Here is a 22,990-nt window from a genome sequence, read left to right as displayed (position 1 = left end):
TCGTACGTAAATGGATCAAGAGGGGTCCTCAGTATAGTGTACCTGATATTATGTCTACTTTCTCACAATGGAATGCGCCTACGCAAAGATATGTTTTTAATGTAATGTGCGATACTCTCATTAAAGAATGGGAGGATGTGAATTTGAGTCCGATTCCACAAGATCTGTTAGATGTTCAGACTGATTTCGATAAAGGACTTGTGGTGGGTTCTAAGGTTGAGAAAGCTGTAAGGACACTTATTTCCTACAGATCCTTGTTGTCCTCTCAGACTTTCCTTGATTCCAATCCGTCGGTTAGACTGACACTGAAAAATTATCCCATGAGAGAGGTTCCTCCAGCTTGGAAGGAGGAAGTTGCGGCTCAAGGTAATATTCCAGCTATTCCTGCTCATTTTCAACGTATATGGGTACATGTTCCATGAAAACGATCTGAAGTTTTAGCTCTTAAGCAGACTCTACCGGATCCTCGTAAGAATCCTACAGGTTATTATAAAGAATTATCACAGACGGTTGATGCTTGCATCATGAATCTAGCTGATATTGATATGTTGATGGGAAATGTAGTTCCACAAGCATTATGGGCTAATATTCGTAGAGAGGATCATGCTCAAGAATTAGGTGGTAATTGGGCTGCTATAATTGCCGCGGATGCAGCTCAAGTGGGTGGTGCTAAACCTGATGCTTTAGTTTCAGAACTCCCTGGAAGGATTATTACATTAATGAAAACGATGATGCCTGCCTTGAGAGTTAACTGGGATGAATTAGCAGCATGCAAACAAAAGAAAGATGAGAGTGTCTCTGATTTCTTTACTCGTTTTGAAGAGACATTTATTGATCACAGTGGTCAAGATATGGCTACAGAGGGTGGTCAGCGATTATTTGTGGATACATTTGTATTTAATTTGCTTCCTGAGTTGTCACACAAATTGAAAGATTCTGAAAGTTCATGGGCTGTTTCTTCCTCTGCCCAGATATTAGCTACTGCACAATATTATGAAAATAGAGATAAAGAAGAAAGAGAAAAGCAAGAGAAAAAGACGAAAGAACTGAAAACAAATGTTCTCTTGCATCAAGCTTATCCTCCTCGCTATGTTCAGCCTCAGTTCAACAGCCTCCGCAGTTTCAGAGGTTGTATCAAAAACCTGAGCCATATATTCCGCGACCTTTGTTAGGACCTAATCAATGTGCCTATTGTAGAGAAGAAGGTCATTTTAAAAGTAGTTGTCCGGTTTTATTGCAGCGCAATGGAGCATTATCTGCTCCACGAGGTCGTGCTGGACTCCAGTCAGCAAACAGAGGTCGAGGTATGTCGACTCAAGAACAACGTTCCCTTCCTCTTTCTAATTCCGTGAATTATTTTGATCAGCAGAATGTTAGGACTACACAGTATTACAATGAGGATTGTTATGTAGAAGGCGAGAATGAAAGTCTTCATACTAACTAGGACAGCCATGGACAAAGTAAGGGAGTAGTGTTGATTCCAGTAGATCAGAATGGACCCTATGTTAATGTCACTACAATGGGTGTTTCAGAGCCATTTCTCCTAGATACTGGTGCGATGAGAAGTTCTATCATTCATTCCAAACTCCCTGGGGCACCTTTGTCTGGCTTAACAAATGTTTCTGTAGGATTTTCTGGTGCCCCTGTTCGCAATCCGGTTTCCTGCCCTTTGCCTATTTCAATTGGCCCTTATGATCTGGAAGCATCGCTTCTTTTGACGAATGGTTGTGGTGAAAATCTGTTGGGTTTGGACTTATTGAAAAGAATGCATGCTACTATATATTGTTCTCCTTCTGGTGTACATCTTACTTTAGGACAGAAACTGATTTCTCCAATGTATTTGTCCAAAGATCAGTTTCCACCTGAATTGCTTTGTTTACCGTCGACACTTTGGGCCACGGGTCGGAACGATGTGGGTTGTCTTGAGATTCCACCTTATGTTGTCACTCTTAAGCCTAATGTTGAATTGCCACGATTCCGCAGTATAGAATTTCTACTGAAGGTGAAAAAGCGCTTTTGGAAATCATTCATGATTTGATTCAGAAGGGTGTGGTTGAGGAAACGAGAGGTAACATATGCAATAGTCCTATTCTTCCTGTTCTTAAACGCACTGATCCTTCTCAGCCTCCTGTATATGTTTTCGTAATTGATCTTCGGGAGGTAAACAAAATTGTTGCACCACAATTTCCCGTAGTTCCAGATATCACTGCTTTGTTGACGATGATACCTTCCACAGCGACTTGGTTTTCTGTTATCGATCTAAAGAATGCCTTCTTTAGTATTCCCATTGCTGAAGAGAGTAGGGATATTTTTGGTTTCTCTCTTGGAGGCCGAAGCTTCCGGTTTAAGCGCGCACCTCAGGTCTATCGTGAAAGTCCCTCTATTTACAGTCAAGCTTTAAAATGTCATCTTGATGCTTTTCATTTGCCGTCTGGTGCTGCTCTTATCCAATACATGGATGACTTGTTGATTGCTGCTGATTCAGAAGATATTTGCAAAGATGTGACTGTTGCATTGTTACGCCATCTGTTTGATCTGAATCATAAGGTTTCACCTTCAAAACTACAATATGTTCGTCGAGAGGTTACCTATTTGGGTCATCTCCTATCAAAGGAGGGACGACGATTAACCCCAGAACGAATTCAGGCGATTGCGCAAATGTCTGTGCCATCCACACAAAGGGAGGTACGTGCATTTCTGGGCATTACTTGTTATTGTAGGCAGTGGATCCCTAACTTCTCTCTGTTGGCCAAGCCTTTGTTGGCACTCACTTTGAAAGATACACCACAGCCCCTTCCATGGACTAACGAATGTCAGAAGAGTTTCACTGACTTGCGTACTGCGCTGTGTTCTGCTCCTGCATTGGGTACTCCCGATTACAGGAAGCCTTTCACGCTCTACGTTTATGAAAGAGAAGGGTGTGCGTTGTCAGTTTTAACGTAGCGATTTGGAGACAAACAGCGGCCATGTGCATATTTTTTGGCTACGTTAGATCCAGTAGCTAAAGCGTTGCCTAGTTGTCTCAAAGCAACAGCAGCAGCAGCGATTTCTATTCGACAGTCTGCTGGAATAGTGTTAGATAACACACTTATTGTTATGGTGCCGCATGCAGTGGATACCTTATTAAACCGAACAAAAACGCAGCATCTTACGAGTGCTCGTTTGTCTGGAAATGAGTTGACGCTTTTGGCTAGTCACGTGCACATCAAACGATGTAATACTTTAAATCCAGCTACTTTGTTGCCTCTTCCAGTAGACAAAGATGATCAAGAACAACATGATTGTTTTCTCCGTACTGAGGAAGAGACAAAAGGAAGAATTGATCTGAAAGATACGCCGCTAGAAAATCCGGATGGAATTCTATGGGTGGATGGTTCTTGTTTTAAGCTTCCTAATGGAGATACAGTTTCAGCCTATGCTGTTATTACTTTACTCACAGTTGTGGAAACCGCATGTATCAGACACAATTCAGCTCAAGCAGCAGAATTGATAGCTTTAACGAGAGCATGTATGTTGTCAAAAGGTAAGAGAGTGAACGTGTACACTGACAGTCAATACGCCTTTGGTGTGAAGTAATCTAAATAGTAATACCAAGGGTCACACTTACCAGTGGCCCGCAATATCAAGTCAATAATAAGCAGTTGGCAACGTAGAAGGTTCAAACGTTTATTGGCCACAACAGAACTCTACATAGAGGAGCCTCATCGTACCTCACCCATAAGGTGCGCCGAGGAAGACTGTTGGCCCCTTGACAAGATCACACTTATATTCATAACAGACTCAGCATCCAAAGCATTGTAAGTGGAAAAACACCAGTTAGCCCTAGAGCTCCTAAATGAGCTCATACCATCTGCCCATATAAGGTTACTATCTCTTTCAGAGAAGGTCGGCCGGGTGACTCCCTTTCGTCTCGGGCACAGAGGAATTTCGCTTAGTACTCCCTACTGCAGATGTGACCTTGGGCCTCGGCCGTAAATACAATTCACCCTGTCTCTAGGCTGGTACGAGCTAAATCATACAGACGGTGTTCAGAGAGAGACACGTGATCTGAGGCACGACTGGTCATGATCCAAGATGGCCACAGTATTGCTTTTTGGCCCTTTCTATCATGCAGGACACAGAGACCAGGGGCCTCATGTAGGTAAATAAATTTTACCGGTTCATAAATACCGAGCCGTACCGAATCGGTAAATTAGAACCGGTAAGTTATATGTAGGTAAAAATTCGGTAACAGTTACCGATTCGGTAACAGTCGGTAAATACGAATCGGAATTCACCGATTCGGTAAATACCGAGGTGGTATCCACCGATTCGGTGAATACCGAGGTGGTATCCACCGAATCGGTAAATACCGAGGTGGAATTTAGCGAATCGGAAAATACCGAGGATACTACCACCTTCCCTTAACTAAGTAGCCAATATCACAATCATGTCATTACAGAAGGTCTCTCAGGCTTGAATAGGGGACCCCATACCACAAAGATCAGCTTAGTGAAATCACATCACAGGAGCATCAGGAGTCTCCTCGCAGGAAGGCTCGTCTTCGGTCTGAATAATTAACATGATGTCTGAGACATGAAAAGCACCAACTGTCAGGTATGTGCAGCTGCGCGTGTGCCATGGCTAAATCGTGGGTCGAACAACCGATAGTGGAAAACATGCATTGTGTAACAGTCCAGACTGTGTGTCACAGCATGTACAGACCAAGGTCGCTGCGCAGAGCTTGGGATGGGAACAACAGAATGCACTCGTCTGAAGGAAGTCTCGAGTCAGCAGTTTATTCAAGAAAGAACATGTAAACGCAGTGTCGTGTGCAAAGACACAAATATGGCTACATAACATTCAACGTGGTAATGCCAACTGAACAATGCATGTACGTATTCAGGGAGAACTCACTACACGCCCCCTTCAGCGAAGCAATATGTAATAGGCAAGAAAAGAGAGAGCGCAGAGTTCAGTTTCGTCAGAGCAGAACAGGGCGTAACCAATGCAGCGCCAAAGTCCTACAGTCCAATTCATTGCAGCATACAATTCCAAAAAACACAATGCAAGTATAGTAAAATACTCAAGCATACCATCAGGAAGAGAAACACGAGAAATAAAAGAAATAAATGTTGCGCCAGGGTGCTGTCCAGTAGCACAGGCGCAATGGACGACAATCCAGTTAATCCATGAATGTATAGGCAGCATATGTGGCCACGGCTTCCAACAAGCAATCGTTGTCAGGGCCACTAAAAGTCTCAGCCATCCAATTGAGTAAAGAAAAGGAACATACGTGTTCTCCAACCAATGGAGCCTCCAGCACAATCAGAGGGCACCCGGAATGTTCCTCCAAATAGCTCATGGACAAGAAGTCGTAGGCTGCCGCTGAGATGTCCCAATTACCCAGGATACCATGCGCCGCTCCACACGCCATGATCCGGACACCAGAACAGGACAACTCGTGAGCCACTAAGGGCCGCATCAGTCGATCGAAATCCGGCACCGGAGACACCATGTTGGTCAAGCACAAATCCAGAGGCCATTCAAAGGGACAATCCAGGCAGTGAAATACAGGTTGCACGCAGGTGAAGTAGGAATACCTGAAGGATAATCCATATGCCAGGCTTAAAGTCGCCAATGGCAAAGTACCATAGTAGTCAAGCATCCTATCACGAAGAAGATGCAGACGGGACAGGTGCTCGTGTGGCACAGAAGGAGCAGCCATTCCGTAGTATGAAAAGTAAAAGCAGCACACCTGCCACCAGCGCCAGAAGCAGCGGAACACCTCCAAAGATGCTCGAGCACAGTGAATGAACAAATGCCGGAATTACACCACAAATAGTTTGGAAAGAGGTCACGAGACCCGAGCCCCACATGTTCAAAAAAATTGAGCCAGGCCGGTCGTGGACGAGGCATTGATAAAACTTTGGATCAAAGAGCCGAAATGCAGGGGGAGGTCAGTATTCAGAGGCGCCTGTTCCTCAGTGCGCAAAGTAGCAACGTCAAGGACAAATATTTCACGAGAGGAAGTCAAAGGCACCTCTTTGTGGGACAATGGCGCTCTATTCTGCTCAACTTGTTGGACTCTGCCTTCAAGGTTGGAATCGAAGGCCAGAAGGAAACATCCCGGCGCCCATGCGGGGGTGGAAAAAGAACAGTATAGCAGCAGACAACTTCATGCGAGACAGTTATGTACGGGATTACCACTCACATCCCGCAGCAAACTTCATTAATCATAATTAAATGAATACCGTTTGCAAGCACAGTGAAAGAAGGTGTAATCACAGGCACTGGGATACCTCGTAGGACGCACGCCAAAATCGGGGCTTGTACATTGCATGCGCCGTGTACTTGCATGTGCCTATTGTCTCATGTATGAATCCTAGAAGTGAGAGTGCTAGAGCTAATATCTATAACGGCTTAGGCCTTCACCATGTTTGCTTGGGCAATAGCTCTCAGTCTGGAAGCCGCCTCACTGTGCGACAACTTGCAGACCTCGTTGTAATTAGCATACGCGCACCTTTTGGTTCTGCCACCCACGGGACCATTCACAACATCATTCCATTCGGTTACAAAAAAGGCAATGCTGCACACCCCAAACGTAACCTTCACCCCTTGAGACAGTCTGTTTTCTGGGTGTAGTCCAAATATGTTAAGTGTTCATACGTAAAACACAATAGATATCCGATCTTGATGTAACAGGATATGTTATGTTTATTCTTTCATAATCATATGAGTATCCAGTTTTCACAACGCAGCCGACGCGCGTTTCGCCCAACGGGCTTTCTCAAGGCTGCATACAAATAAGAAAAAAGAAAAAACAACGTATCTAATTTTCTGTATTTACAGAGACATACACAATATTTTTTCAGCTGTGTTATGCCGTACAATCTAATGTGAAACAGATCCATAAATAATCATCAAATTTAAAGGGAAAGAGTTCCCCAAGGGATAGAGAGTGATCCCCTTCCTTGTGAGATTAGTAGAGAGATAGATCCCGATAGGCTCCCCAAGTGGATAGAACATCGAAGTCCAAAAAACCACTGAATCACTAAATGTTACAGTCATAAATTATCAGAATACGTAATTCATCTTACACCGAGGAAGATAGTGCGTGTTAATGGATGTGCCCGTGTTAAATGTCAATATCCGAACAGTCATTGGTGCTTATGTGCTCCAAGTCATATGAAATAAGGTGATGACATCTCACCTTGTACGTTTCACTATTATTGTTCCTATTAGGTGTATGGGAAATTCCCCAACTTATACCTGAAAAGTAGAATTGTAATGTACTATAACCACTGACAATATAACTCAAATGGTAATCGTCAACACATCTATTGTAACAGTCTATATTGCTTACCTAGTTCCCACCAAAAGATCCAGTAAATCGTGACCCAAGTAAAGCACTGTCAATGTTTCATCGTAATTGAGGTCAGTCACATGTAGTCCAGGACCAGGATCCGTCCCCTCTGGATTCAAAGTGCAATGAAAAAGATTTTTTTATTACTATTATGTAGTGTCAGGGTCATCATTTAGTGATGACCACTTAAATACTATGTGCATGAGCAATTAGAGAACTGAAAATGCTTACTGTCATCTAATAATGGTCGTGATTTCATATACGTTACTAACTGTCAATGTTTTACCGCACCTGTTGTATGCTGGGTAACTACATATCAAACCGACAGTTATGTAACTATTTCATTCCCCAAAATAAATCAGCTTATGCATTGAAGTCCAAATGCACATGACAGTGTATGCATGTTCATTACAGCGCGCTTCGTATCACTTCAAATGTTTACGTGACACTGTTTGTAACGCGAGCGGGAATATATTAGTGTTCCTGACACCGCGCCTCGTATCACTTCAAATATTACCGTGGCACTACCCATATCGCACTCACCTCCTTCACGTTATAGATTCTCCCGTATGTCCCTGGGCGTTTGTCAACCAAATGCTTCCCGCCATTGCACTGTTTAAATACAAGTTATCGACACAAAAAACGGACTAACACCTAAAGCGACCAGGTTCAAAATAAGCAAACTGGCCGCCATATTGCAACAATATCGCAGTGTATGTAATATATCTAAAATTCGTCCTCTCGTTTAACGTCTCAGATTCCTTCAATATGTTATTGATTGTGAATTTCTGTTCATATATTATATATTCAAGAAGAGACCCGACATCATCACCATAGTGTCATTCAAAAAGGCGAGAGAGCAGAGTGTAACATAATAGGTAGCTAAAGTCAGAAATAGAAAGGACAGGTAGCAGCAGGTCAAATGAGATAGGAATCCTGGCGCCACAGCATGTCACAGAAAATATTTTGTTTTAAAAGTCCGTTTACAACATGATTGTAGTTGGCTATAATATTACACATATTCCATTGTGATAGTAATGATAGGTGTCGGTAGATGGTATACCGACCTTTGAACTTATAATTATCATTTATAGTACATAACACATAGATCTACAGAAATTCAAAAAGTTCCTTATCGATGTTGATCCCATGTTCAACTGCTCTGAGGGAAACAATCCATTTACATTCTTTTTGTCTGAGCATGCTGATCCTGTTGCCACCTCTCTGGTGTGGCAGTACTACCTCAAGACCATGGAAAGTTATTCTGATCAATTCAGTGTGGTTATGTGTGGTATTAAAATGTAAGGCTAACGGGTATTGCAAATTATTATTTCTAATGGCTCTTAGGTGTTCCTGTATCCGTTCCTTTAATGGTCGAATGGTGCTACCAACATAAATTTTTCCACAAATGCAAATAATACAATAAATAACGAATTTCGTGTTGCAATTAATGAAATCGTTAACTAGGTGTATTCTATCAGAATTGTATTTGAATGACGTGGTTTTATTCAGCGCAAAAGGGCAAACATTACAGGTACCGCATTTAAAAAACCCTTTCGGTTTTGCTGGTAACCATGTCCTTTCACGCGTTTTTGGAATAAAGCTGGGGCACAGGGATTGTCTCAAAGTGTTACCCCTAGCAAAGGTAATATTGGGCCTTGGTCCCACCGCCTCCATGATTTTCTCATCATCTGTTAATAGATGCCAGTGTTTTCTAAGAATTTTAAAGATTTCTCCACTCGCATTAGTGTATGGTGTGATAAACCTGATCATTTTTGTGCTGTCTGACCTTCTGTTTCTTTTCATGCGGCCCTTCAGCATATCCGTTCTAGTCATACTGTTTACAGCTTTGCGTGCCTTTCGGATATCATATGTCTTATATCCTCTGGCCCTAAAACGTTGTTCTACTGTGTTGAGTTCGTTATCCATGGGTCTCCTGGCAGCACAATATTTTCTAGAATCTAGGTCCATACAATTCCTAGAACACACTGTCATGATACTCGAATTGATAGAACTGGTGTTAAAAAATAACATTTTCATGCACAATGACACTTGGTACCGTCAAATTAGAGGGGTGGCGATGGGGGCGATGGGGGCGAAATTTTCGCCCTCATTTGCCAATCTCTATATGGGATATTTTGAACTGCATCATATTTGGAAGAAGTGTCCCAATACACTAACGGAAAATATCCTTTTTCTAGGTCGGTATATAGACGATATACTGATGTTTTGGTCAGGCACAAAAACAATGCTTGAAGAATTTTTCCAGTATCTCAATACTAATTCCTTCAACTTAAGGTTTACAAAAACAGAGAGCACTACACAAATTAATTTTCTTGATATTACAATTGTAGTGGCAAAGGATAAACTGTTATCACGACCATACAGAAAAGATACGGCATGCAATGCAGTTCTGCATGCCACCAGCGCACACCCACCCTCACAGATTAGAGCAATTCCTTTGGGGGAGATGATCCGTACAAAAAGAAATTGCAGTGATACACAAATATTGGATAACGAACTCAACACAGTAGAACAACGTTTTAGGGCCAGAGGATATAAGACATATGATATCCGAAAGGCACGCAAAGCTGTAAACAGTATGACTAGAACGGATATGCTGAAGGGCCGCATGAAAAGAAACAGAAGGTCAGACAGCACAAAAATGATCAGGTTTATCACACCATACACTAATGCGAGTGGAGAAATCTTTAAAATTCTTAGAAAACACTGGCATCTATTAACAGATGATGAGAAAATCATGGAGGCGGTGGGACCAAGGCCCAATATTACCTTTGCTAGGGGTAACACTTTGAGACAATCCCTGTGCCCCAGCTTTATTCCAAAAACGCGTGAAAGGACATGGTTACCAGCAAAACCGAAAGGGTTTTTTAAATGCGGTACCTGTAATGTTTGCCCTTTTGCGCTGAATAAAACCACGTCATTCAAATACAATTCTGATAGAATACACCTAGTTAACGATTTCATTAATTGCAACACGAAATTCGTTATTTATTGTATTATTTGCATTTGTGGAAAAATTTATGTTGGTAGCACCATTCGACCATTAAAGGAACGGATACAGGAACACCTAAGAGCCATTAGAAATAATAATTTGCAATACCCGTTAGCCTTACATTTTAATACCACACATAACCACACTGAATTGATCAGAATAACTTTCCATGGTCTTGAGGTAGTACTGCCACACCAGAGAGGTGGCAACAGGATCAGCATGCTCAGACAAAAAGAATGTAAATGGATTGTTTCCCTCAGAGCAGTTGAACATGGGATCAACATCGATAAGGAACTTTTTGAATTTCTGTAGATCTATGTGTTATGTACTATAAATGATAATTATAAGTTCAAAGGTCGGTATACCATCTACCGACACCTATCATTACTATCACAATGGAATATGTGTAATATTATAGCCAACTACAATCATGTTGTAAACGGACTTTTAAAACAAAATATTTTCTGTGACATGCTGTGGCGCCAGGATTCCTATCTCATTTGACCTGCTGCTACCTGTCCTTTCTATTTCTGACTTTAGCTACCTATTATGTTACACTCTGCTCTCTCGCCTTTTTGAATGACACTATGGTGATGATGTCGGGTCTCTTCTTGAATATATAATATATGAACAGAAATTCACAATCAATAACATATTGAAGGAATCTGAGACGTTAAACGAGAGGACGAATTTTAGATATATTACATACACTGCGATATTGTTGCAATATGGCGGCCAGTTTGCTTATTTTGAACCTGGTCGCTTTAGGTGTTAGTCCGTTTTTTGTGTCGATAACTTGTATTTAAACAGTGCAATGGCGGGAAGCATTTGGTTGACAAACGCCCAGGGACATACGGGAGAATCTATAACGTGAAGGAGGTGAGTGCGATATGGGTAGTGCCACGTTAATATTTGAAGTGATACGAGGCGCGGTGTCAGGAACACTAATATATTCCCGCTCGCGTTACAAACAGTGTCACGTAAACATTTGAAGTGATACGAAGCGCGCTGTAATGAACATGCATACACTGTCATGTGCATTTGGACTTCAATGCATAAGCTGATTTATTTTGGGGAATGAAATAGTTACATAACTGTCGGTTTGATATGTAGTTACCCAGCATACAACAGGTGCGGTAAAACATTGACAGTTAGTAACGTATATGAAATCACGACCATTATTAGATGACAGTAAGCATTTTCAGTTCTCTAATTGCTCATGCACATAGTATTTAAGTGGTCATCACTAAATGATGACCCTGACACTACATAATAGTAATAAAAAAATCTTTTTCATTGCACTTTGAATCCAGAGGGGACGGATCCTGGTCCTGGACTACATGTGACTGACCTCAATTACGATGAAACATTGACAGTGCTTTACTTGGGTCACGATTTACTGGATCTTTTGGTGGGAACTAGGTAAGCAATATAGACTGTTACAATAGATGTGTTGACGATTACCATTTGAGTTATATTGTCAGTGGTTATAGTACATTACAATTCTACTTTTCAGGTATAAGTTGGGGAATTTCCCATACACCTAATAGGAACAATAATAGTGAAACGTACAAGGTGAGATGTCATCACCTTATTTCATGTGACTTGGAGCACATAAGCACCAATGACTGTTCGGATATTGACATTTAACACGGGCACATCCATTAACACGCACTATCTTCCTCGGTGTAAGATGAATTACGTATTCTGATAATTTATGACTGTAACATTTAGTGATTCAGTGGTTTTTTGGACTTCGATGTTCTATCCACTTGGGGAGCCTATCGGGATCTATCTCTCTACTAATCTCACAAGGAAGGGGATCACTCTCTATCCCTTGGGGAACTCTTTCCCTTTAAATTTGATGATTATTTATGGATCTGTTTCACATTAGATTGTACGGCATAACACAGCTGAAAAAATATTGTGTATGTCTCTGTAAATACAGAAAATTAGATACGTTGTTTTTTCTTTTTTCTTATTTGTATGCAGCCTTGAGAAAGCCCGTTGGGCGAAACGCGCGTCGGCTGCGTTGTGAAAACTGGATACTCATATGATTATGAAAGAATAAACATAACATATCCTGTTACATCAAGATCGGATATCTATTGTGTTTTACGTATGAACACTTAACATATTTGGACTACACCCAGAAAACAGACTGTCTCAAGGGGTGAAGGTTACGTTTGGGGTGTGCAGCATTGCCTTTTTTGTATATGTTTAACATCTTGGGAATTTAATATTCTTTGAGATGAATATTACTCTTGGTGGATGAGTATGTGGCGTCGTGCTAGCACGCAACACCACTGCTAATAACAATTGATTGCATTACGGCTTGAACTATACGATGTGCAGGTCCATTTAGCATATCCACTGCGTAATCTATACATATATCATTCCATTCGGTATGCACATTGATGGAGTGGGTGGACTTCCTGATCCTGTAGATGTGCTCTGTGTCAGCTGGTGGACAGAGTGGGATGTGTGTCCCATCAATGCTGCCAATATAATGGTGGTAGAAATTCCTGAAGGAACGGGACAGGCAACTCTGGGATACACCACCCACCGCAGCTGTCACCACCTGAGAAATGCCGGATGCCAGCAGATGTGGGCTGCAGAGCACCTGCACATGTGGGGGTATGGCGTGCGCCCTTCTTATTGGCTGGTCCAGGAGTGGGTGCGGGTCCCTGATTGAGTCCATGATGGTTTCGGGGTGTAGCCTGTGCCTCTCATGTATCTCTGCATCAGTCAGCTGGAATAGTGTGATGCGCTGTCTGTGGATGCGTTCCTTCCGTCGACAAACCCTCAGTCCTGCTGCCTGTAGACGTAGGCGCCTTGCAATGACGTCAATAGCAGCCAGGGTGTCCACGCTGTTGCATTTTGGGATTGCTCAGCTGCACTGTTGTTGGTTACCACCTGCTTTCAATCCGTGTTAATTACCGACTCTTATTTACCGATTTTCTTGGATTTCTTAATTACCGAGTGCTCCTACATGTCATTTTGATTTTTACCACTTCATATTTACCACTTCATATTTACCGATTCGTTAATTATGTATTCGGTAACTATGAATCGGTTTTTACCGCCTCATATTTACCGAACAGTGGTTTTTGGACTCCTACATCTCACTTGTCTGTATACCGGTCGGTAACGGCATATTTACCGAATTTCGGCCGTTACCGACCGGTATTTCGCTACCTACATGAGGCCCCAAATGGGTTACTTTATAAGGCAGTTCTCGATGCATATAGAGTAGAGATACAGCCCAAGATACATTATGCTAACTTCACATATTGACTCGAATCCCACAGAACGGCCCTTTTTAGCATAATGTAGCTATCCATCAAGCTATTCTTCGAAAATACCCTCGTCTATCTGCATTATGTCATGTATTTCTTTCTGCGCTAGCTGAGCGCTCACCCTAGCGGAGTTTGATTCAGGCTTAGGGAGAGCAAGACGAACTTGGGCAGCACAATAGGAGCAGCAGGCGGGCCCACATTGGATGCAAATGCAACAAGTAAAAAGGAAACCCCTATTCCTAGGAGGACCATGAATATTTTCCAACCCCAGGTGGTAAGGAGACCCCAGAACCACCCCGAAAGGGACCAGGTACCTGTCTCCGTATGGATTTCAGATGCTAATCGATGCAACTTCTGAATGGCCAAATGAACTGAGGGGGCGGAGTCAGGTATATACACACAGCAGGAGCTGCCGATCACTCAGCAAGCTCCTCCGCGATGAGCTAGGATAACGTCCAAAACAAGACGGTTTTGGAGCGTCACGAGTCTGGTCGCTTGAAGCTCAACTGTGATATTAGTTAATATCCCAGCAGTGGTGTTCACCACTCCCTCTACTACCCTAGACAATTTTCTAACTTCTTTACTGGTCAAAATGGGTCCCCACATAGGCAGGACTCCTTTTATGATATCAACAAAATGTTGGGCGGGGGTATCAGTCTGATCGTTAGCATCTTTATCAGGGTTTCCTGAGTCTAAACTCCGTCTATTTAACGAGTGGGACCTGTGATAGTCCGAAGGTGCTATATAAACAGGAGAGTATAGGAAGGATAAGTAACATTTACCTGACCACCCTCTGGGGAGCCAGGTATAAGCATTTTCTCCGCACACAAAATATACATTCGAAGGAGTGAGTGTAGGCGGGCTACTAGAGGTTTGTAAGCTATAGGTATAGTTACATTTACTAACTCCGACAGATAGATGGCCAGTACCATGTATGCAAAAGGAGGACGAGGTGTTCAGCACAGGGACCGGAATGATCCTATCATTCGATACATTTCTTTCCTGGAAATATCTGAAATATTCGGTAAAATTTAAGGACACAAAATCTAACACTTCGTCCCTCAACCAGGTGTCATTTTCCTGTTCCGTATACACATTCATGCAGGCGGTAGGATCCAGGGTACCATCCGTACCCCCAGCATTTGGGGTGAATCCCTGATGCTTTTCTATATAGGCCAGGATTAGTTCGTAATCCTTCTCGGAGAATCGGTGTTCGTCCACAGTATAATGTTAATACATCATTGACAATAATTTAAACCAAGCTTCACAACTGCCTAAATATGACAAAGGCATTGAAATGAATAGATCATGCTTGTACATTACAGAAGGAAGGAGGCCACATACCCAGCAATTCGTGACATTCGTTGACCTATGAGTTTGATGTAACATTTCAATAAAAGTATTATTCACATATGTCTGACGATGCCTCTCTTTATGTGGCGCGAAAGTCTGAATGTGGTGCTCCCCAGGAGCGAGGGTGGTAGCTATCAGAGTGTGTACAGGATGACGGAATTCTAGATAGATGAATATTCCTAAACATAACATTAATGCAACAACTATTATGGTAAGAAAAACAATCTTGACACGCAAACTCCAAGTCGAAAACATTGGCAGATGTGAATACAAAGGGCAGTGCACTATGGGATGCTCCTCTTCAGGGACAAAACGGGCAAAAGGGTACATTCTCACTAAAAGTCCAGATATAACCTCGGGAAAAAGGGGGGGTTCTACAAGCAGTCCAACCTGCCAGAGGGTGCTTCTTTCCTGTGTCCGTATTTGAGCCTCACAGGCAGACTCCTATTGTTCCATACAACACAAAAAGGAATAAGTGCACAAAAACTTTTCGCGTTGGAGTTGCACTTGACACAACTCTTGCTGGAAAGAAACTCTACCTGGGCCCCTACCAACTGATCAGTTTCTCTATCTTCTTTCTGAACAGAGCGTTATCAAAAGTTCAGAGCTCTCAACTAGTTCAGTCCAGTGTTTTTACCTTTTCCCAGGGTTTTACTCAGACCTTCATCCTCATTCTCTAGACTGAACCTGGGATCTTTGCTTTCTGTCGGGGCCGCAGGTTGTAGCGAACACGACCCGGTATTTCAGGATTAATGAAAAGAACAGGCACAGTGGGGTCAGGTAAAGGACTGGGTGTGTGACTTTCTCTGTCACATATTGCATTTCCAGGCATCAAATTACCTGTCACAGATGTCGCCGAACTCACGACACCCTCCACTCGCCCATCCGTTTCTCCTTGGGCTTCTGGGGAGGGTGACTTTTCGGTGGGTTTATCACTTCCGTGCCTTAACGCCTCATCTTGGTCCTGCTGATCATCTGGCAAGGGAAGTGGAGCTCTTTTTAGGTGTGAGACGTGGATCCAATGCCGCTTCCCTTCAACTTTTACCACCGTCCTTGTAGCCAGGAGCACTTGAAAGGGCTTGGTCCAGCGTGGATCTAGACTCGATTTCCGTTGGTAGTTCCGAACCAAGACCCAATGTCCAGGCTCCAGGCTGTGTCCAGGACCCTCCGGCAGAGGCTGCAGTACTGCTGATATCTGTTGATGAATGCAACAGAGATCTTTAGTTAATGCATAAAGGTAATACGCCAACATAGGATATTCAATATCCCTAAAAGATTTTGGTCGCGGTACGCCCCATACATTAGCGGGTCTACCAAATATTACCTCATACGGTGATATCCCGCTCCGTGAGTGGGGAGTAGTTCTTACAGACAGTAAGGCCAGGGGTAAGAGGTCAGGCCATTTTAGTCCCGTTGTTTCCTGCAGCTTAGCTAATTTTAGTTTTAAGATGCCATTATATTTTTCCACCAACCCCGCTGATTGGGGATGACGGGCAGCATGGAACTTCTGCTATATTGAGAGGCCCTTGCAAACATGTTCAACAAGGTCAGCATTGAAATGTTTCCCATTGTCACACCAGATCACCCGTGGTAACCCATAGCGGGGAAAGAATTCCTTTATTAGGGCCTTCGCGGTGGCTAGGGCAGTATTCTCATTGGTAGGGTACGCCTCCACACACTTGCTGAACGTGCAAACCACTACCAAGACATATTTGAGATTGTTAACCCGCTCAAACTGAATAAAATCCATTTGTAATACCTCGAAAGGTGGGGTGGGGGGCGCAAAGCTACCAGTCAGAACAGGGATACTCCCTCCTGTATTATGCTGTAGACAAATCATGCAATTCTGGACTAGTTGCTTTGCAGTCCTATGGATGTTGGTATTATACCACACAGGATCTAGTATTGCGCAAAACCCTGAATCCCCACGCGTGCGGGACCGTGTGCCATGAACACGACAGCATTCACAAATGCATTCGGCAGCAGCCATCTACATCTTTCTGATAGATCAATCCAACATCCATTGTCATCTAGCTTCCCTATCTGTTCTTGCCAGTACTTTAGTTCTTCAGGGGTTGCTTCTAATTGCAATTCTCTCACACTGTCTATAGTGTTATTGAATGTCTCTGTTTCTATCATCCCTTTATGCAGACTTGTTACAAACATGGAGGTGGTATTGGATTGGGCAGTTTCTTTAGCGATTCTGTCCGCAAAGGAGTTTCCCTTACCTACATCATCAACTACTGCTTTATGGGCACTACATTTAACGACAGCTATGGCTTGGGGCAAGGTCAGGGCGGCTAACAACCTCAAAACCAGCTGTCCATTCTTTATTTTCTGACCATGGGATGTAAGGAAACCTCTCTCAGCCCACAATCTCCCAAAGCTATGTGCTACACCAAAAGCATACTGGCTATCGGTGTAGACATTTATCCTTAACCCTTCACCCAATTCACAAGCCCTTAGTAGTGCAACTAACTCAGCAGCCTGGGCCGATCGATAAGGTACCTTGGCCGTCTCAACTACTGTTTGCAATGTGGTGAAGGCATAAGCAGCGGTCGTGGTGCCGTTGGGTAACCTAAAACATGAGCCATCGACATACAATTCCCCTTGAGGGTCAGATAAAGGAATGTCTGTTAAATCTATCCGCCAATTTGTTTCTTCTTCTGTCCGGAAGATGCAATCATGTATATCTTGACTATGGTCTTCCAAAGGGAGAGGTAGTAACGTAGCAGGATTCAAGGTGACACATCTTTTGATAGTGATATGTGGTGCAAACAGGGTCAATTCGTACCCTGTAAGACGCGCACTAGTTAAGTGTTGCATCTGCGTCCTGTTCAATAATACGTCCACAGCGTGGGGCACCATCACTGTCAGGTCCGTATTCAGGATGAGCCCTTCCGATTGTCGGATCGCCACAGCAACCGCAGCCGTGGCTCTCAGACAACTGGGAAGTGCCCTGGCGACATTATCCAATACCGCCGAAAAGTATGCACAAGGTCTTTGCTTACCACCAAATCCTTGCGTTAACACTGAAAGCGAGCAACCGTCCACCTCATGCACATAGAGTACAAAAGGCTTCCGGTAATCAGGGGTGCCAAGCACGGGAGCAGAGCAAAGAGCAGATTTCAAAGAAACAAAAGCATTCTGACATTCAGCTGTCCAAGGTAAAGGCTCATGCACATCTTTAGTCGTTAAATGCAAGAAAGGTTTAGTTAATAGGGAATAGTTAGGGATGCATTGGCGACAGTAAGAAGTTATGCCAAGCAGAGCGCGGATATCACGTTGCGTGCAAGGTACAGGCATGTTAGATATGGTTATGATACGATCAGGAGTCAGTCGTCTTCCCTCCTTCGACAGGAGATGACCAAGATAGGTCACCTCGGGTCGACAATATTGAAATTTTGACAACGAGACTTTGTTACCGTGGTCTGCCAAGTGCTGTAACAACGCAGTCGTCGCTGCTCGGCAACCCTGCTCGGTATCCGAGGCCACAAGGAGATCATCCACGTATTGCACCAGAACGTTACCGGGTGGCAAGGTTAAACGTATCCAGTAATGTTTTGAGCGCTTGGCTGTAAATACTCGGGCTTTCTGTATAGCCCTGGGGGGCGCGACAAAATCTGAAGCTGCGGCCTCCTAATGAGAAGCCGAAAATATAGCGGCTATCTTGATGAATGGGAATGCTAAAGAAAGCATTTTTCAAATCAATGACAGAGAAAAATCTGGCAGCCGGGGGGATCATCGTCAAGATAGTAGTGATGTCAGGCACCACGGGATATTGGGGTACCACAATTGATTGTTGATTTCACGCAGGTCAATCACAAAACGATAGGTGTCAGCATAATCAGGGCTTTGATCTATCGGGGCTCGTTTAAGAATAGGAAGAATAGGGCTGTTCCACGTGTTAGAAGCCGTCTCTTCCACCACCCCAGTGCGGATCAAATCATGAACGATGGACAGTAATGCCCGTTCCCCAGCAGGAGCAATCTTATACTGCAGGACTCTGGGTAACCGGGCATTTTGTTTCAAGGTGATCGAAATGGGTGATATGTTCAACAAACCCATGTCAGTATCTCCGATAGCCCAAAGACTCTGGGGAATCTGTGCAAGCTCAGGGGGCAGAGTGTCCGTTTTGGAGAAACATTGTGCCGAAGGAGGGAGGGGTTTCTTCATCGTCAAATAAACACCGTCTGGAGTGCAATAGATGCGGGCATACAGTCTCTTCAGTATATCCATCCCCAAGAGATTCTCACCACACTGTGAAGTCAGAAGGAAGGGTGAATCAATTGAAATCGGCCCCAAAGTAAGAGAAAGAGGTTGGGAGATGGGGCTTACCACTGGAGTTCCAGAGAAACCTACAGACACATTATTCTGGCCAGACAGAGCTGCCCCAGGGACAAGGGCATGTGAAATAGAACTATTCATAGCCCCTGTGTCAACTAGAAACTTACCTGATGTATCCATCAAACGAGCATGTACGTAAGGTCCGTTCTGATCTATCAGAATTGACACACGTCCCCCACTCTGTCCTCGGCTCTCCTATGCCTCACAATAGCCAGCCGAGTCGTTACTCACACATCCTTCATTGTAATACTGTTTCCCCTGACCATTGTCAAAATAATTCTGACTATTCTCACCTTGCCCGACACCTTCCTGTCTTGTACGTCCACCTCGATAACCACCAGCACGACCTCTCCCTTGGCCCCTCGGAACGCCGTTCTGCGCCTGCAACAACGGACACTGAGCGCGTCAGTGCCCCTCCTACTTACAGAATGCACACTGATTTATTCCTAAATCTGTTCGTCCTCCACCCTGTCCGGACCCCGCTCCTCGCGGGGCGAAGCTCTGCATTCCTCGACCCCTACCTCGACCTCTTTCAACTTGCTGTAACAGGACCCGAGTCTTCAGCTCCTTCCATCTCTTTTCCGTTTTTTCCTTACTCTCGTTCTCCCGATGCTCATAGTATTGAGCCATACTTAGGATAGTCGAAGGGGTTGATGTAGTCCAGGTACTCTCCGCAGCCTGAAGTCGGGATGATATCTCGGGTAATAGGTTAGTTACAAACCTATTAACAAACAAGCGTATGCCACCCTCCTTAGACAGATCTTGCCCGCTAAAGTCAATAAAAACCCCTTCGAACCTCGTAAAAAAATCAGACATATTCTCATCCTTCTTCTGTTTGCACGCCATCAGTTTGTCCCAATCTACTTTCCTGGGAGGGATTAGGGAATGCATGTAAGTTATTATTTTCTCCGGCAAAGTCAATATTTCCGTTCTGGGCTTATCTCCTGGCTTACGATCCCTATCCCAGTCTCTCAATTGCTCCCATGTTCCCCCAAACTCCGTCACGTGGTCCTGGTCATGTACCTGCCGCCATATGTCCACAGGCACTAATAGAGCAAAAAATAGTTCAATATCAGCCAGTGTCATCACCGCCGAGGAGGCGGCTTCAGTGAGTTCCTTATAGTATGCTGTAGGATTCTTCCTGGGGTCTGGTAACTGAGTTTTCAATGAAAGGACCTCACTACGTTTCCATGGGGTGTATACCCATTGCTCCTGAAAACGAGAGTCTGCTCTTGGGCGGGTAACCGCTCCCTGTGCGCCTACTATCTCAGTTACTACTGGGTGGTAAATGGGGTGCACCTCACGCATTGGGAACTACTGTACCCCTTCAGGACTAGCAGCGTGTAAGCGCATTCTGTAACTAACCAGAGTTTTCACATTCCCATATACCGCTTCTGGGCTTAGCTGAGATTTATATGCCTGGGTATGAATATCATATAGTATAGTCGGAGCCTTTTCCCCTTTATAAGCTTGCTCCCACAATGAGATGAGGCGGTCAGCCATATGGGCTAACGCGTGCTGTTGCATCACTGGTTCTTGCATGGTGTTCCATATGTCAGACAGAGTATAAATAGATTGCCGCATCCACTGGGACGCCTGTACTGCAATGGCCCCCTTTTCCTCTGTTCCTAAAGCTGATCGAGTGAACAGCTTTCTGCCATCTAACGGACCGGACGGATGTACTGGAGGTGAAACAGCTGCAAAAGGAGTTGCACTCGCAGAAGAGGAGATCAAGGCAGAGGGAGAATGCATGACCCCTGGCAACAACTGGGGAGCCCCAGCTGTCGTGGCTGACAATAAATTGGGCAATAAGGCCATAATTTCCGAAACAGAGGAAGACAACCGAGAACGATCAGTGACAGGCGCGAGGGAGGGAGGCTGAGGCGCCGATGCAACCGGAGTTGCTGGAGAAGCGTCTACAACCGGCGTAGGGGCGACTGTCTCTGTCCCAGCCGATACAATAGCTGCCGATACCTCCGGATGTAACCGTTGCGGGACATAAGGAGGCGGTGGCCGCATGTCCAGCAAGTCTTCTATTTCATCCTCTGCATTAGGACGAGCCACATAACTTTTATCAACCTTTAGTCTAAAGTCCCGATTCATACAATCGATTCCTTTCTCTACCCTAGCTCTGTCATAGGCTACAGCCTTCTGAGTTATGGTCTGCCCAGCCTTAGCTCTCGCTAGCTTCTCCCCCCTCATCCGTCTTTGTTTGGCTTCTTTCTGCCAGGCGTTTAAGGCATCAAACATAGATTGCCTACTGCGTCTAGAAAATAGTTGTTCTTGTAGAAAGGCAATTTTCTTTTCATCAAATGAACCAGTCTTTGGCCACTGCAACTCGTCATTACCTTTGGTATACTTATGCCACAAGGTGTTAAACAATATGGGGGCAATTCCATGCTTCACATACATGAAATGGCTAGGGCTGCCCTCTGGAGGAGCGGGCTGACTCTCAGCCAAACGAGAGTCACTAGTCCGGCAACAACAACCAAAACAATTCAGTTTACTGAAACACGACATGTTGGTTAGTGAACAGACACAGATAACATATAACACACTTTATATCACAGTTAACATATATGTCGACATTATTCTCTGCAGTTCAACCTATACAAACTTGATGCATCCAAACAAACGAACCGAGCCCGTCGACTCCCGTTCGTGGAGAATTATTCAAAAGGATCAACAGAATCACAACAGGCCGTCTTCCAACAGACTGGCAAGAGGCCGTCAGACAGGGGTAACCACGAACTGGACTACGGACCATCCCATGGCCTTCCTGGTTCACCGCTGAGACTGTTCCGATGTTGTGCAAGCCGTACTTCAGATATGTCTCATGGCTACTCAGTTACAGCCACAGGCGTTTCCGAGTGCAATCCGGCCGTGTATTACTCACAGGTACCAACTAGGCATCTGATCAGTATCTCAAAATATCACAAAAAGATCCGCGGAGTCTCTACAGTCAGTCCCTACCGGACCACCCTGCAAGACCTCCATAATTCTCCTAGGGTACTCAGGACCCCCTCAAATCAAATACAGTTAACTGTTCCAAATGCACCGCTTTGACAGCACGTGCTTCCAACAAATGCCCCGCTCAACAGTGCATGCTTCAAACAAACAAATTACTCACCGGGTGCACCCAGGTACGAATGTCCGTTCTCCGCTGCCAACTTCCTACAATCAACACGGTCAGCTCCTGGGTTAAGCCCACAGGACCCCGGTGAAGGGCCACTAGCAGCAGAGGGTACCCCGGTCAGAAGCACGGAGCGGACTCGAACTCCCCTCCGCCAAACCGGCCAAGACGCCCCCAATCCTCTCACCCGAATACGGGGAAGGAAAGACCCTATCACGGGGTCCCTTCGTGGTCGCCAACTGAAGTAATCTAAATAGTAATCCCAAGGGCCACACTTACCAGTGGCCCGCAATATCAAGTCAATAATAAGCAGTTGGCAACGTAGAAGGTTCAAACGTTTATTGGCCACAACAGAACTCTACATAGAGGAGCCTCATCGAACCTCACCCATCAGGTGCGCCGAGGAAGACTGTTGGCCCCTTGACAAGATCACACTTATATACATAACAGACTCAGCATACAAAGCATTGTAAGTGGAAAAACACCAGTTAGCCCTA

At 44.3% G+C, this 22,990-nt stretch overlaps 1 pseudogene; it reads right to left on the bottom strand.

The window, feature by feature from the left end:
- LOC146805757 (large ribosomal subunit protein eL32 pseudogene) overlaps positions 1-19,480 on the bottom strand; it is an 84,484-nt pseudogene extending 65,004 nt beyond the window's left edge.
- Between the last annotated feature and the right edge of the window lie 3,510 nt (positions 19,481-22,990).

The sequence above is a fragment of the Triturus cristatus genome, chromosome 8 (assembly GCF_964204655.1).
Source record: "Triturus cristatus chromosome 8, aTriCri1.1, whole genome shotgun sequence".
NCBI lineage: Eukaryota > Metazoa > Chordata > Amphibia > Caudata > Salamandridae > Triturus > Triturus cristatus.
This window is presented reverse-complemented; position numbering and strand designations above follow the sequence as displayed.